General features: G+C 37.4%; 1 protein-coding gene across 1 annotated transcript in view; it reads right to left on the bottom strand.

Annotated features, from left to right (window-relative positions):
• The window catches only part of LOC307058296 (putative RNA-binding protein Luc7-like 2), a 40,680-nt gene extending 33,693 nt beyond the window's left edge, over positions 1 to 6,987 (bottom strand). Inside the window, exon 1 of the mRNA XM_079711763.1 lies at positions 6,911 to 6,987. The gene's annotated coding sequence lies outside the window, so the exon portion shown is untranslated. The remainder of the gene's footprint in view (positions 1 to 6,910) is intronic.
• Positions 6,988 to 14,653: the final 7,666 nt, after the last annotated feature.

Genomic DNA, 14,653 nt, shown 5'->3' with positions numbered 1-14,653 from the left:
CAAATGTGGTAAAAACCTCGGCTATCTGGCAGTTTTGCAAATTTGGAAGCTCTAGAAATTGGCGGTCATAGAAATTAAAAAAAAAATTCAAGCCAGTCATCTGGGCCAATGTTTTGTTTTCTTTTTTTATTTTGGCCATGCCATGGCGGCTTGTGGGATCTCAGTTCCCTGAACAGGGATTAAATTAAACCTGGGCCACAGCAGTCAAAGTGCCGAATCCTAACCACTAGACCACCTGGGCTAATGTTAAAAACAGTTGTTTAAAAACGCCTAAGCATCCCAAAACAAACCCTTTCCGGAGAAGAGGTTATGAGTTTAAACTGTCTATAGACTAATTTTTTCACATCTGCATGTGAAACCACTGCTGTCATGTTTTGATAAGCAACTCAATATCAAGATACTCTCCAGCTCCTTATCTGTTAGAAGGTAACACTTTTTCCACAGTCATTAATTTTTGACTCAAAGTTAGTTTTTGGAACATTTATTTCACTTTCTACTTCTGGGTGATTGATTATTTAACACAATGGAGGGACACCGTTCTAGATGCTGGGATATAGCAGTGAACAAAATGTCCTTGCCCTTACTATGAAACTTACATTCTACTGAGTGGCTGAGATAATTTTGTGCAGGTTTAGTTCTTATCACTTATTCTGCTTCTCTAAACTTTCATGGCTCCTTTAAATTTGTACTATCAAAGAGACTTCAGCAGTTTTAAAGTTCAGGTTTGTAGGTATCCAAGGAATTGATTATAACCAGGCCTTAAAAGAAAGTGTTAGAGAAGCAATAAAGGAGTTTCAATTAATAAAAACTTCATTTTGGATAAAACCCAGAACCTACTGGGAACACCGTAAAATCAACTCAGTTAGGATTTTTGACAACCAATAAATACTCCCATCCAGGGCTTCCCTGGTGACGCCGTGGTTGAGAGTCCGCCTGCCGATGCAGGGGACACGGGTTCGTGCCCCAGTCCGGGAAGATCCCACATGCCGCGGAGTGGCTGGACCCGTGAGCCATGGCCGCTGAGCCTGCATGTCCGGAGCCTGTGCTCCGCAACGGGAGAGGCCACAGTGGTGAGAGGCCCGCGTACCGCAAAAACAAAACAAAACAAAAAAAACCTCCCATCCAATCACTTCAAAAGGCAGATAAAATTTTACTATATTCCTGTCCCTAAGTATTTCTCAAGATCAGCTTTTCTTAAATTCTATTTCAGAGGTGCAGACTCTCTTTATAAAAACAAAATGTCATGGAAAAATCCCTGTATTTAAAATGTGTAAAAATTACCATCAAAATAGCAAAGACTGGCCTGTCCCCAGGTCCTCAGTGAATGAGGTACCTCTAAGGACATTTCAGAAGCATCTTAAAGTCACTGTCTTAGGTAACTGTGTTATCTAAAAAAACTAACAACACAACAAAAAACATTTAAAGAAGTATTCAGATTAAAATAACCCTAAGATTCCTGTGTGCTATAATATACTGTGATTCTTTGTGAGACATCTGACAAAGACAATTTCTCTGAACCTTAATTTTTCTATCTATATAAAATGATGGCCAGGGCTTCCCTGGTGGTGCAGTGGTTGAGAGTCCGCCTGCCAATGCAGGGGACACAGGTTTGTGCCCTGGTCTGGGAAGATCCCACGTGCCGCAAAGCGGCTAGGCCCGTGAGCCATGGCCGCTGAGCCTGCGTGTCCGGAGCCTGTGCTCCGCAACGGGAGAGGCCACAACAGTAAGAGGCCTGTGTACCGCAAAAAATAAAAATAAAAATGATGGCCATAGTAACGTGGATGGACCCAGAGACTGTCACAGAGTAAAGTAAGTCAGAAAGAGAAAAATAAATACTGTATGCTAACACATATACATATGAAATCTAAAAAAAAAAAAAAAAAAAATGGTTCTGAAGAACGTAGGGGTAGGACAGGAATAAAGACGCAGACACAGAGAATGGACTTGAGAACACAGGGAGGGGGAAGGGTAAGCTGGGACGAAGTGCGAGAGTGGCATGGACTTAAATATACTACCAAATGTAAAACAGATAGCTAGTGGGAAGCAGCTGCATAGCACAGGGAGATCGGCTCAGTGCTTTGTGACCACCTAGAGGGATGGGACAGGGAGGGTGGGAGGGAGACACAAGAGGGAGGAGATATGGGGATGTATGTATATGTATAGCTGATTCACTTTATTATAAAGCAGAAACTAACACACCATTGTAAAGCAATTACACTCCAATAAAGATGTTAAAAAAAAAATGATGGCCTTACACTAGAAGACATGATGGCCTGTCAACACTAAAATTATACTATGATGAAGGCTATAAGAATTAGTAGTGGCGGGCTTCCCTGGTGGCGCAGTGGTTGAGAGTCCGCCTGCTGATGCAGGGGTCACAGGTTCGTGCCCCGGTCCGGGAAGATCCCACATGCTGCGGAGCGGCTAGGCCCGTGAGCCATGGCCGCTGAGCCTGCGAGTCTGGAGCCTGTGCTCCGCAACGGGAGAAGCCATAACAGTGAGAGGCCCGCGTACCGCAAAAAAAAAAAAAAAAAAAAAGATTTAGTAGCGGCCACTTCTGAATTTAGGATAGATGCATTATGAGAATATACATTTCCATCTCTGCAGATCTTAATCTCAAGTTTCTGCTTTAGATTTAATGCCTTCTGTAAATTATTACAATCACATATCCTTTTCCTAGATCACTACGAACTAGATGGAAAGATTTTTTTTTAAGCACTTCAATATACTTATCTTTCCTTACGGAATATATGTGCCAGAAATAATGTGGTTCATTTTTTTGGGGGGGGAGGGGAGGACACCTGTACTTAGGTTTTTTGTTTTGTCTAAATCTGAAAGGGGATGCTGTCTACTTTCTGCGTGGTAAATAGAAGAGGGAGAAAACTAATTGTTCCAAAGGAGAAGAGTGAGACTAAAACAAAAAATTCTAGATGAACAGGAAAATAATCCATGCCTTTGAAATACAAAAACTTCCTAATTATAGAAATATTCATGCTTCTTATAAAAACCATAATCTAAAGATACATGTACACACAATTATTTTGATTCTCTGTTCTACATTTTACCTCCTCTAATTAATTTGTTAGCTTAAGAGTCAGTTATAGCAGAATAACCTACATGGGAAAAGAATGGATATACATATAACTGAATCATTTTGCTGTATACCTGAAACTAACACAACATTGTAAATCAACTATACTCCAATATAAAATTTTTTTAAAAAAAGTTATACCAGAGTACTAGACTAAAGAATGGTAAAATGTTACAGGGGCATTTTCATCAAGCTGAATTCCAGGAACTTCCCTAGTGGCACAGTGGTTGGGAATCCACCTGCCAATGCAGGGGACAAGGGTTCTATCCCTGGTCCGGGAAGATCCCACATGCCACGGAGCAACTAAGCCCGTGCGCCACAACTACTGAGCCCATGAGCCACAACTATTGAAGCCTGCACGCCTACAGCCCATGCTCTGCAACAAGAGAAGCCACCACAATGAGAAGCCTGCACACCACAATGAAGAGAAGCCCCCACTCACCACAACTAGAGAAAGCCTGCAAGCAGCAATGAAGACCCAACGTAGCCAAACATAAATAAATAAAAATAAATAAATTTATTTTTTAAAAAAGCTGAATTCCAAAAATATTCCATACTGTCAGTTATGAGTATATTTTTAGAAACGATACTATTCATCTCCAAGTGCTTGGTATAAAGTTCAACCTTTTTATAATAATAATAATAAGCTAAAGAATATATTTCCGTGTATTATTCTGCTAAATAATCTAGAATATTGATGAGTCATATTCTGATGGAAATGACAGATCTGAGGAACAAGGTCTAGAAAACTAAAGGGCAACCTTCAGTTACACAACAAAGAAAAAGCATTATAAAAACAGTTCCAATTTAGTTCTTTTCATCCTTGATCTAAGGTCAAAAAAAAAAAGCATCTTCAACACACAGAAGTGTGAACTATTAGATTCTGTGCCAGAACAGCGTGTGTTCTACAGAGATTGGATGCTGAAGAAGTCTGAGCTCTGTAATTACAAACCATTTGTACATAGGATAAACTGTTATAAATAGCCCTTTTTAGTAATAAGGGTCATGAGAAAGTCACTCTGTGGATGATTTCAAGTTCTCAAGGACATCACTCTGTGACAACCTTGGACTTTTACAAAGTCCTAGAGCCAGCCCTTAAAACTCTGCTTAAGAGGTTCACAACCACTTAACCCCATCCTTACATATGACAATCTCTTGCCTATTAAGCTGACAAAAACGAGATATTTCTCATACAGAGTTTCCCTGGCAAGTGCCTTTCCAAGGGCTTTCCTTAACTGTTTTTCATGTGATCCAAGACACCATCGATTTTAAGCCTCATCATTAAATTCTGTACTATAAGAAAAATGTTACAAATTAAAATAGTGTTTTTCTATCATCAATTTTAAGATGCATATTTCAGAGATATTAAAATTTGAAAAAATGTGCTTCTTACAAATCCACCAGCAAGAATTTTCTAAGAAGGAAAGTCCAAGACCAACACTAATCCTTTTTATTTAACATGATGAAGGATTAAGTATTACCTACAGAGTAAAAAACATGTTGAATAAAACTACAGCTCAGAAAATTTGGGTTTGGTTCCAGTTTTACCTTAAATCAATACAACTAAATGATTCTGAATAAATCACTTTACTGTCATTAAGGCTAACTATGGAACATATACCCAACAGAATTATTTTGAGAAATAAGTGAATGTGACTGCATTGTATACATTATAAAATGTAAAAGCACAATTGTGATGTCAGATTTTTTTCATTATTATTAATGCCATACCAGAAGAATATAATAATATGTCAAAGTCTTGCTATGGCTGGTTTTAAAGTATTAAAAATTTAAATTCTGACATTTTATCAATTAATCTTATCCTCAAAATTCATTTGATGTGATAATTTAGCCTTAAGTATCATTAAATGTTAAATTTAATAATAAATGTGAAGAATCAAATAATACTACGGATAATTACTAATATTATAGATTTCAACTGTATTATAGCAGAGTAGAAAATACTTTAATTATGGAAATTCTAAAGAGCAGATATGAGGGTTAATTATCTGTCACAGTCCTAATTCAAGTGCTCAGAAACTGGATGTCTTCCCTTTTAATATTATACTTTAAAAATTTTAGGTATTACATATATATATATATATATATATATTTTTTTTTTTTTTTTTTTTTTTGGGCGGTACGCGGGCCTCTCACTGTTGTGGCCTCTCCCGTTGTGGAGCACAGGCTCCGGACGCGCAGGCTCAGCGGCCACAGCTCACAGGCCTAGCCGCTCCGCGGCATGTGGGATCTTCCCGGACCGGGGCATGAACCCGCGTCCCCTGCATCAGCAGGCGGACTCTCAACCACTGCACCACTAGGGAAGCCCAAGCCCCATATTTTTTTAATGTTAGCTCTTCTATTCCTTTTAACATAATATAGTTTCGATGGTCTTTCCTATTGGAAAAAGTGGTGTTTTCTATCAAAAATGCCTTGATACTTATGTATTTGGGGTATTTAACTCCTCCTATCAGGAAGAAACCACGCTTTAAGACTCTGAGCTTCCACTGCAGGGTGCACGGGTTCCATGCCTGGTCAGGGAACTAAGATCCCGCATGCCACGTGGTACGGCCAAAAAAAAAAAAAGAAGAAGAAACCACTAATTTAGACATCTTTTTGCGGTATGCGGGCCTCTCACTGTTGTGGCCTCTCCCGCTGCGGAGCACAGGCTCTGGACGCGCAGGCTCAGTTCCCATGGCTCACGGGCCCAGCCGCTCTGCGGCATGTGGGATCTTCCCGGACCGGGGCACGAACCCGTGTCCCCTGCATTGGCAGGCGGACTCTCAACCACTGCGCCACCAGGGAAGCCCGCTAGACATCTTTAATTAAGGGAACTCATTGCTTCTGCAAATGCAAGTTTGAAATCTTTTCTTCATTTCAGACAAATAACAAAGTCAGCTAAATGTTTAGGCCCTACCAGCCCTCCTCTGCTATCCTTGTGAATGGAAGCTCTTGAAAGTGAGTTATTTCAATCAAATCCAAAAGCCAGGGAATCAAATCCTCTGTCCCATTTAAATAGGTCCATCATCATGTGATTTATCTACCAAATTAAAATGATGCTCTAAGATTAACCAACATCACTAGATATAGAACTTAAATTAAGTGAGCTTTACATCATTAGGAGTAAGCAATATAAGTGGATTTTAACCGACAACACTACTCGCAAATTAAGTTGTGTAAATTTAAGTATTTACCAGTATATTTTCCCCACAATGATTTCCACATTCAAATGTGCACAAACCTTAATAAAAATGTATACTGTTTTGGATGAAAGTCTACTCTGCTCAACAGTGAAGTAAACAATTTAAAAAAGCATTTATAGGGCTTCCCTGGTGGCGCAGTGGTTGAGTCCGCCTGCCGATGCAGGGGACATGGGTTCGTGCCCCGGTCCGGGAAGATCCCACGTGCCGCGAAGCGGCTGGGCCCGTGAGCCGTGGCCACTGAGCCTGCGCGTCCAGAGCCTGTGCTCCGCAATGGGAGAGGCCACAACAGTGAGAAATCATTTATATTATTTCTAAACTAAAAGTGCAACTGCTGTATAATAACTGCCTCTATGTTCCAAATAAGAAATGCTTTTTAAAAGCTTGCTCTGAAGAATGGAAAAAATTGTAAAGTAAAACACAGCAATCATTTTTGTGAGGAATCCAATTATTGCAGATCTAAATTATCAACCTGAATATAAGGGATGCAAATTGCTGCGCTAACAAGTGTTTTTAAAAAAATCACTGCATGATAATGTGACACAAAATTAAGACTTTATCAAGTAGTTTGTTTTCGTAGTATACCAATAACAAAACAATAGATTTAATAAACACGTACAGTTCCAGACAGGACATCATGGGGGCAACAATTCAGAAGGTGACTCTTGCATACTCTGTCATCACTGAATTTGATTCTTTGACGAGTAGTATCTCCTGTAATAGAGGAAAGTTAATAACATTCAAGGTTAGACAACTGGAAAATATTTATTTTCTGAGAGCCCTACCATCACTAGCTTTTTATGTGTGGCTATACACACACACACATTTATAAATCAGCTCAAGAGGGGTTAGTTTTTATATAATATCCTACAGAAAAACTATTTTAGACAACATGCAGTTGCAGTATGTGTACTGCACATGTAATTCAAATAGTCAAAGTGGGAAAGCAATGCATTCTGTTAAACAGAGTACTTCAGAAAAGCATAGCATGTAGAGCAGGAATGGACCTTAAAGATTATCGAGTCCAACTCCTTCATACTGCAGATGAGGAAACTGAGGCCCCAAGAGGTTAAATGACTTGCAGCAGACCCACTAGGAGAATTTCTACTGGTATACAATGTTCCCTACTTGACACTAAGCACTGATTTATATTTTAATTATTTACATTAATTGAAAAACATAAAAAGTAATCTTGCAAACATTGCATACACACTGCGAATCCCCACTGAACCCCAGACGCCATTTCTTCCACTATTTTGTTCCAGCTGAAGTGTCTCCCTTTTGCTGCTGGGAGGAGTTAGAGAGGGTAGAATAACGTGTTTAAGAGCGTACAAACCTGGAAGAAGGACTTACACACCAGTCAAACAAAGGCATACTGCCTAAATGAAATGTTAACTTTAATGCCTCCAAAGGTCCCACACCTCCAAGTTTTATGTAGTCTGTGCTATATATGGCCAAACTGGGTATAGTTAAATTCATTCTGTCTTCATTTAACATAATACACCTCCTAAGCAACAGAAGCATCCAACGTGCTAATCAAATATGCCTATCTACTCAAAACTTTAAAGAATCTAAGAAAAAGAAAGGTAACTATATTAACAATATAGATGTTAGTTACAATTTTTTTGCTTAGAATCTCTTTGCGGGGGGGGACTCTTAAGGACATTTCCTCTAAGTAAAATGATAAGCCCTAGGAAATGAAAGTGTTTTATTTTTAGCCTTAAACTGATATCATCATTGATGAATGAAAACCTACTGGTGAATTACTGAAGCGAGAACTGTTGGTACCAAAATAGATTTTAAACACCACTGAACTAAAAACTTTCATCTAGGAAGTGATTCAATTATCTAAATTAATTTGTTTTTTACATGTGAATAACAAAAAAGGTTAAAACTTTACCCCTTTCACATGGTCTTATTTTGAAGAGCTTAACTCAAACTAAATACTATCATTTTTAGGCGGGGTAAGATTTTGTTCAAATTGTTTTAACTTGGTTAAAAAGACTTAAAGAACATATTAATTTATAACCAGGTTTATAAAATTTTAAGAATAGGAATTTATAGCTAAAATGATTGCTTCAGAGCAGTTCAACAATAGGTTTTCTAGAGGCTAGTCTCTAGTTAAAGTAGGTTATTTTTGACACCACAATTTGGAATAATTAATTTAGTGTTCACGCCTGCCACTATAATAAAGGTTATTTTAATGGTCCTTTTTTCCTTTTAAACACAACTGCTTTTGTTCCACATTCATTAACACATCTGAAAAGTTAGTGATAACTCACGGCTCGGCGAATGCGGGGCCTTTCTGACACTCCCTTGCAGACTGAAGTAGGCAGGCATAGATACATTGAACCTTTACAAATAAAACAAGGGGCCAGATTGTTCAGTCTGTATAGAATAGACTCTGCCAGCAATTTCAATATAGCATCTAGAAGTACATGTTGACTGTAAAGATTCTTGTATATGAAAACAAAAGTGAACAAAATCAGGGTTTTTTGTTTTGTTTTATTTTAAAATACTGACTTAACAAGTGTAACCCTAGAGAAGAATATGACTGATCACAGGTAAAAGTCCAAGGCTGGAGCTCTGTAAAGTGGTCCTTGGGCAAACTGGGGTTTTGAAAAATGTTTTTTTATAAAGTATATTTCATCAAGACTTTGGTGAGGGCCTTAAGCTCATGTCAGAATGGTACTCTGATGAGCTCACACCAGAATGGCAATGCTATATTAGAGGTTTTTTGCTTTCTCGCATGTACCCAAATTATGCTAAGAAATTTAAAGATAATATAAATTTTTGAAGAAAAAAAACCTTACATATCTAGAAGTCTCCCTGCTACAAGTTTCTAAGTTTTTCAGTAATGCAACAGCAGTATTGTTTCAGTGCTTTGTCAAACTAATGGCTCAAGAATATGACAAGCCAGGCCTTAGACTACAATCAAGGTTCTCAGAAGTTTTACTAGTCAAACATTTCCTCTGAAATCATGACATAAATCTAATATTAAGACATATGTGTCTTGAAGACACTGCTATCAGATAAAATGAGAACAATTCCAAATATGAATTAAGCAAAATTATCCCTGAGGACCTTTAAGTGTCAGTTTCTATAAATGCTAAAAAGTATTTTTAAATAACTCCTCACTACATACGAATGGTTGCTCTACAAACATTTGATAACTGCAGCAAACACAATAAATACAGCTATCAAATATCAGCCTGTACAGTAATCTTTGTAACAATGAAGTAATAAAATTCCTAATAATTTGAGATACAGAAATACCCTGAGAGGGACTAGCAACTGAATATGCTTATTGATATTCTTTAAATTTTACTTGAGAGACTTTTAAGGTTAACATTTAAAAATAATTTGCCTATATTACCATACAGTATTTAATAAATGTATTTTATTTGGGCTTAAGCCATTTAAGTATCATCTGGCTAAACCAACAAAGAATTTTAAAATAAAAATACTAGTAATATAAACTGTCAATATATCTGGCCCAAACCATGTTTTTCAAAAGAAACTAGGTAAAACAGCACCCACTAAAAAACAAAGGAGGGGGGGAACTATAAGTAATAAGGAACAAATAATGAACCAAATCTCCTTATAATACAAGGAATTACTTTATTAATTCAAAGTACTTTATCTTTGGGTTTTCTGGGTATATATTCATTATAAAAATAACCTAAGTTAAAAGAACAATTGCTCTGTTACACTAATATTGGATCCAAATAATAGAATCAAGCCCAATACTGAACATATCCTCTGTGCTAGGCAATGGGATTACAAAGAGGCATTTAAGACAAGCTCTCTACCCTCAAGGAGCCCCTCGTTTTCCTAGAGAAACAGGATATTTAAATGCAGTAACAAGTAATAACAAAAGGAAGCATGATCCAAGTGCCAGATGAATGTTTGTAATGGATGAAATACTACCAAATAGTAGTACTTCAAGAATTCTAAGACTAGAATGACCACCAAGGACTGAAGAGGTTAGAGAAGGCTTCATGCAATGAGTAGAAGCCATTATTTGAAGGAAAGACAGGACTTAGACCAAAGGAAAGGGGAAAGAAGAGCATTCCAAACTGGCGGTAATACCTTTGACAAAGCTTATAGAGGCAGTAAGGTTTGGGAAACAATAAGTAAGTCGTATCTGGCTTTGGCAAATGGCTTCATGTAGGGGAATAGCAAAGCTGGGGCAAGAATAATATTTTTAGGGTAAAATCTGATTTAATTTTTTCTGCATCCAGATTTTAAATGTGTAAACAAAGAAAAAAGTTTAAAAATAATGGGGCGGAGATAAGACCAAGTTATTTGAGTTCACAACAAAATGCCCTATCCATAAAAACATGGCAGGCTCTCTTCTCTATGACCTCCGTAATACTAATTAATTAGGCTTTGTACATAACTATAATGATGAGATTTGAGATTAAAAACTTGATTTAGAACTTTGAAAGGAAAAGTGTTCTTCATCTGAATGGAAGCATCAAAATTTCTATTAATGCTTTTTCTACCAAGCAAGTACCTTCAGAGTAACAACTCTCTTAACCTCTGTTGTCCAACCCCTTCATGAGTTTCATGAATCATAACCTATATTTGAGAACACCTGAGTCATAGGTATACAATAAAAACTGGAATAAATATTATTCCTCTTAAGGTCTTTCAGTCACGTTAACAGAGCCCGAGGTGCTACTGAGGCAGTTTCGCTCGGGGAATATGGACAACCCACTCTAAAAAGAAGGCTTCTGTCCAAACTACTCAAATATTGCTATTCTCAAAATCCCCTTCAATCTGTAGGGAGGGAAAGATAAACCCACTGTAAATCCCAACACTGCCATTTTATGGTCCTGCCCTTTCTGAAACAGACTTGAACTGTAGTAGCAACACTTAAAAATCTTAGCCTAGACGGTATCTGACATCATTTTACATGGTGCATGCTATTTTCCCAATATCCACCCCCTCCCTTCCAGCGCCAACCACCCTCTCCCTCCCATACAAACAATCAATCAAATCAACTTTCATAGATTTAGGTGCTATTTTAAAAACATCAAAATTTTACTTTACCCATTCTCTCCGATGCTCCCTGTATTTTTTTAAGCTGTGAGTGGATGACCATGCTATGTGATCAACAACTGTGAAGGCTAAGCAAAAGTGAACTGAGTTTAGTATTGTAATTTCAAAAGAACCTTAAACTTTGTAATATTTGACATATATAATGGTATGCAGAATCCTTATTTTACCGCATTTTATCAGGCATTAATGGCAAGCAATTTATAAAAACAACTAATTAGTATTTCTTTTGTACAGAATCAGCTAAGAGCTTAGCTTAGAGAAAACAGAGAAGAGAAAACTCAACAGCACACAAAGCAAATGGAAGCATCCTAGTTTATAAATGGGGCCAGAAGAGGAAAAGCTCTCCCACATTCTCCAATGTGACAACCAAAGCCCTCCCCACAGGCATACTTGTTAGGGGCCACGTGTCACTGTTGGCTTGGGACAGGGCAGGCACATTCCCTCTGAAATAAATTCCATACCCTTTCAGTGAAAGGAAAGCCAGAGCTAGAAAGAGAGGTGTATAAGCTTAAAGTTTCTCATCTCCCTGTGCCCTCAAATCTTCAAATGTTCCACCTTCTTATTACCATTTCTTACAACATAAGCTAGGACTCCACATAATAATGTGGGAACTATATAAAGACAATTTCTAGTCTAGTAACAGAGCAGGAAGAGACCTGTCCTGTACAGTAAACACATGTCTTCATATGGACAAGTAAACCCCTATGTCTTCACATGGAACCAAGATAAAAGCTACTGCTTCACCGTAACTATTATAGTAAAGAACAAATTTGATCATTTTTACACACTCCTCCAACAGTCTCACCAAATCCACCAACATCTCCCACCTACCTTTGTTGTTCCTTTAGAATTTAGCCTAAAGCTCACCTATAAGAACCCTTTTATAATAACCTTAAAAGAAAAAACTCTTATTACTCCATGTTACCTTGTTAATACACTCAATTTAATTCATTGTATATTTATATAGTACAAAGTATAGGGTTTATTTTATGAAAAGATTCACTACCATGTCTTAACATTATATGATTACGGATGCTTTGAAAACATTTAATAGGACTTGATACATGTCAAACTTTTCAGAAATACATTTATTACATTAGGAAAGAAAAAATACTCAGCCAAAGATGGCAGCGGGAAAAACTAATTAAGGCATTCTCCCTTCCAAATGTAATATCAAGTCATTCTTTCTAACAGAACTTATAAAATCATACTGAGTATTAGTAGAGGCTTTCCTTTCCCCCAGAAAATGCAAAAAATAAGGGTACTGAAAGGCCATCCCTCTTAATTCTTTCATATGGTCCTACAGGTTTATCATTACAAACAGGTACCAATATCACCCCCACCATAATCGCCATGACAAGCCCGACATTTTAAAAATGCAATGCCCACTGCAGAAGAAATTTCCAAAACAAGTTCATTCTTGCTGAATATGACCAAAGATTAATAATGCTAAAATAATTTTTTAAATCTATCAGCCTACTTGTCTATGAAAATCCATATAAAAAAATTATAAGGAATGAGACTGGGAAACAGCCTTGGTAACAGGACAAAAAGCTTACTCAGGGTCTTTAAGAGCTAACAGAATGGTGAAGGAAATGTGCAGAAAGAAATACTGAAGTAGCTACATTCCAAGGGCTCTATTCCACCCCTGCCACAACCCTACCTTCCCTCATTATACAAGCACAGAATCTTGGTCACTGGCAGGGCTCAATGCCATCACATTTCTGCCAGGGGGATATATGCTTTAGGAAATCAACATATTCCTCCTCTTAGATTTAAAACACACATTAGAAAAGCCTGAATAAACAGTTACCCACAAATTTAGTCCTAAAAGTGGATTATATGCAATAATTTGTTTTATGGTATATGTCACAAAGGGAAGTCAGTCATTAAAAAGTTGCAGCCTGCTAAATTTCATATTTTGATACTTACTTGCAGAGCTGCAATTCTGATACAATAACACTCGTACTCTGGATATCTGGTGCCTTCTATCATCCAGAACTTTTTATACACAAATTAGAAGTAACGAAAGCTATCTCTGGCTATGAGGAAATAGCTGAAAAGAACCAAAGAAAAAGTAATTGGCTGATTTCTCTGTTAAGAGACAAGTTCTCCATAGTTGATGATAGCTATAAATGCTAAGCAGAGCCTCCCCAAATCTAAAACTAATGAAGAAATAAAAAGGAAAAATAAATGAGAATATCAAAGGACAGAGGCGACAGACAACTCAATGATAAAGGAAGTTAAAATGAAAAACAGAGATTACCATGAAGGAGACTGAGCCTTACAACTACTGGAACAACAGAACAGGAAAACCGTTACATATTCACAAGAATTGCCTTTGGGGGAAAGGACTGAAACTGTGAAGGAGAACATGAGGGACTTCATTTGTAACAAACACTTTACTTAATGAACAAATAACATTTGTTCTCTTATAGGTGTTTGGTGGTCTTTTATATTTTTTTAAAACTTTTTTCAAAATTAGACACCTATATGCAATCAGTATCACAGAATTTATCACTTAAAAATAAACATAACTGTTCATGTGCAATCTTCACTCCCTACTAGACTTTCAGTCCCTCAAGAATTAGAGTTCTATGTCACTACTTTATTGCAGAGTCAAACGACAACAGAAGTACGTCCATAATCTCTAAGAAAAAGCAAAAAAAAAAAAAAAAAAAACTGAAGCAACTCAGCAACCTAGGGATATTCAGGTTCTAGTCCCATCAACAATTACTACACCCTAAAACACACCAGCCAGTATCAGAACACCACGTCTGGGGAAGTATTCCCTCTAATACTATGAGGCAAATTAAATCATCTGATTTATTTTCATATCAGAATTTCTCAAAATTCTAAAATCTGAGGTGAATCAACTGTTTTTCTAGTAAGCATGCCTTGCTGGTTCTGGTCCATAATGCAGAATCACAGCACTTCCCCCCAGTTTCTAGTCCAGGGGTTTTCTTTGGTAATCAGCTTTTCTCACAGCCAGCACCTTTCACAATCCCACTGTGGAAGAAGTTGGTGAAATCCTGCAGAATTGCTGACCACCATGGACCAAAACATTAATGGAAAGGTAAGATGAAGCTAAATATGTAATTTCATCCTAGAAGTCTAGATGGACCTCTCTGGGGACTTCTATATCTCTCCATCTCATGGGTGTGTATTTCTGTCTATTTCTAAGGAAAAGTCATTTCTACCCAGTGGTTTAGGTATATATAGTTCAAGCAGCTTTCCTTCCGTATGAGCAACTAATACAGTATTTCCTAAAGTATAGGATTTGGACAAAAAATAA

Source organism: Hyperoodon ampullatus (genome assembly GCF_949752795.1).
Source record: "Hyperoodon ampullatus genome assembly, chromosome: 9".
NCBI classification, from domain to species: domain Eukaryota; kingdom Metazoa; phylum Chordata; class Mammalia; order Artiodactyla; family Ziphiidae; genus Hyperoodon; species Hyperoodon ampullatus.
Note: the sequence above shows the minus strand (reverse complement) of the source record. Positions and strands in the feature narration are given on the sequence as shown.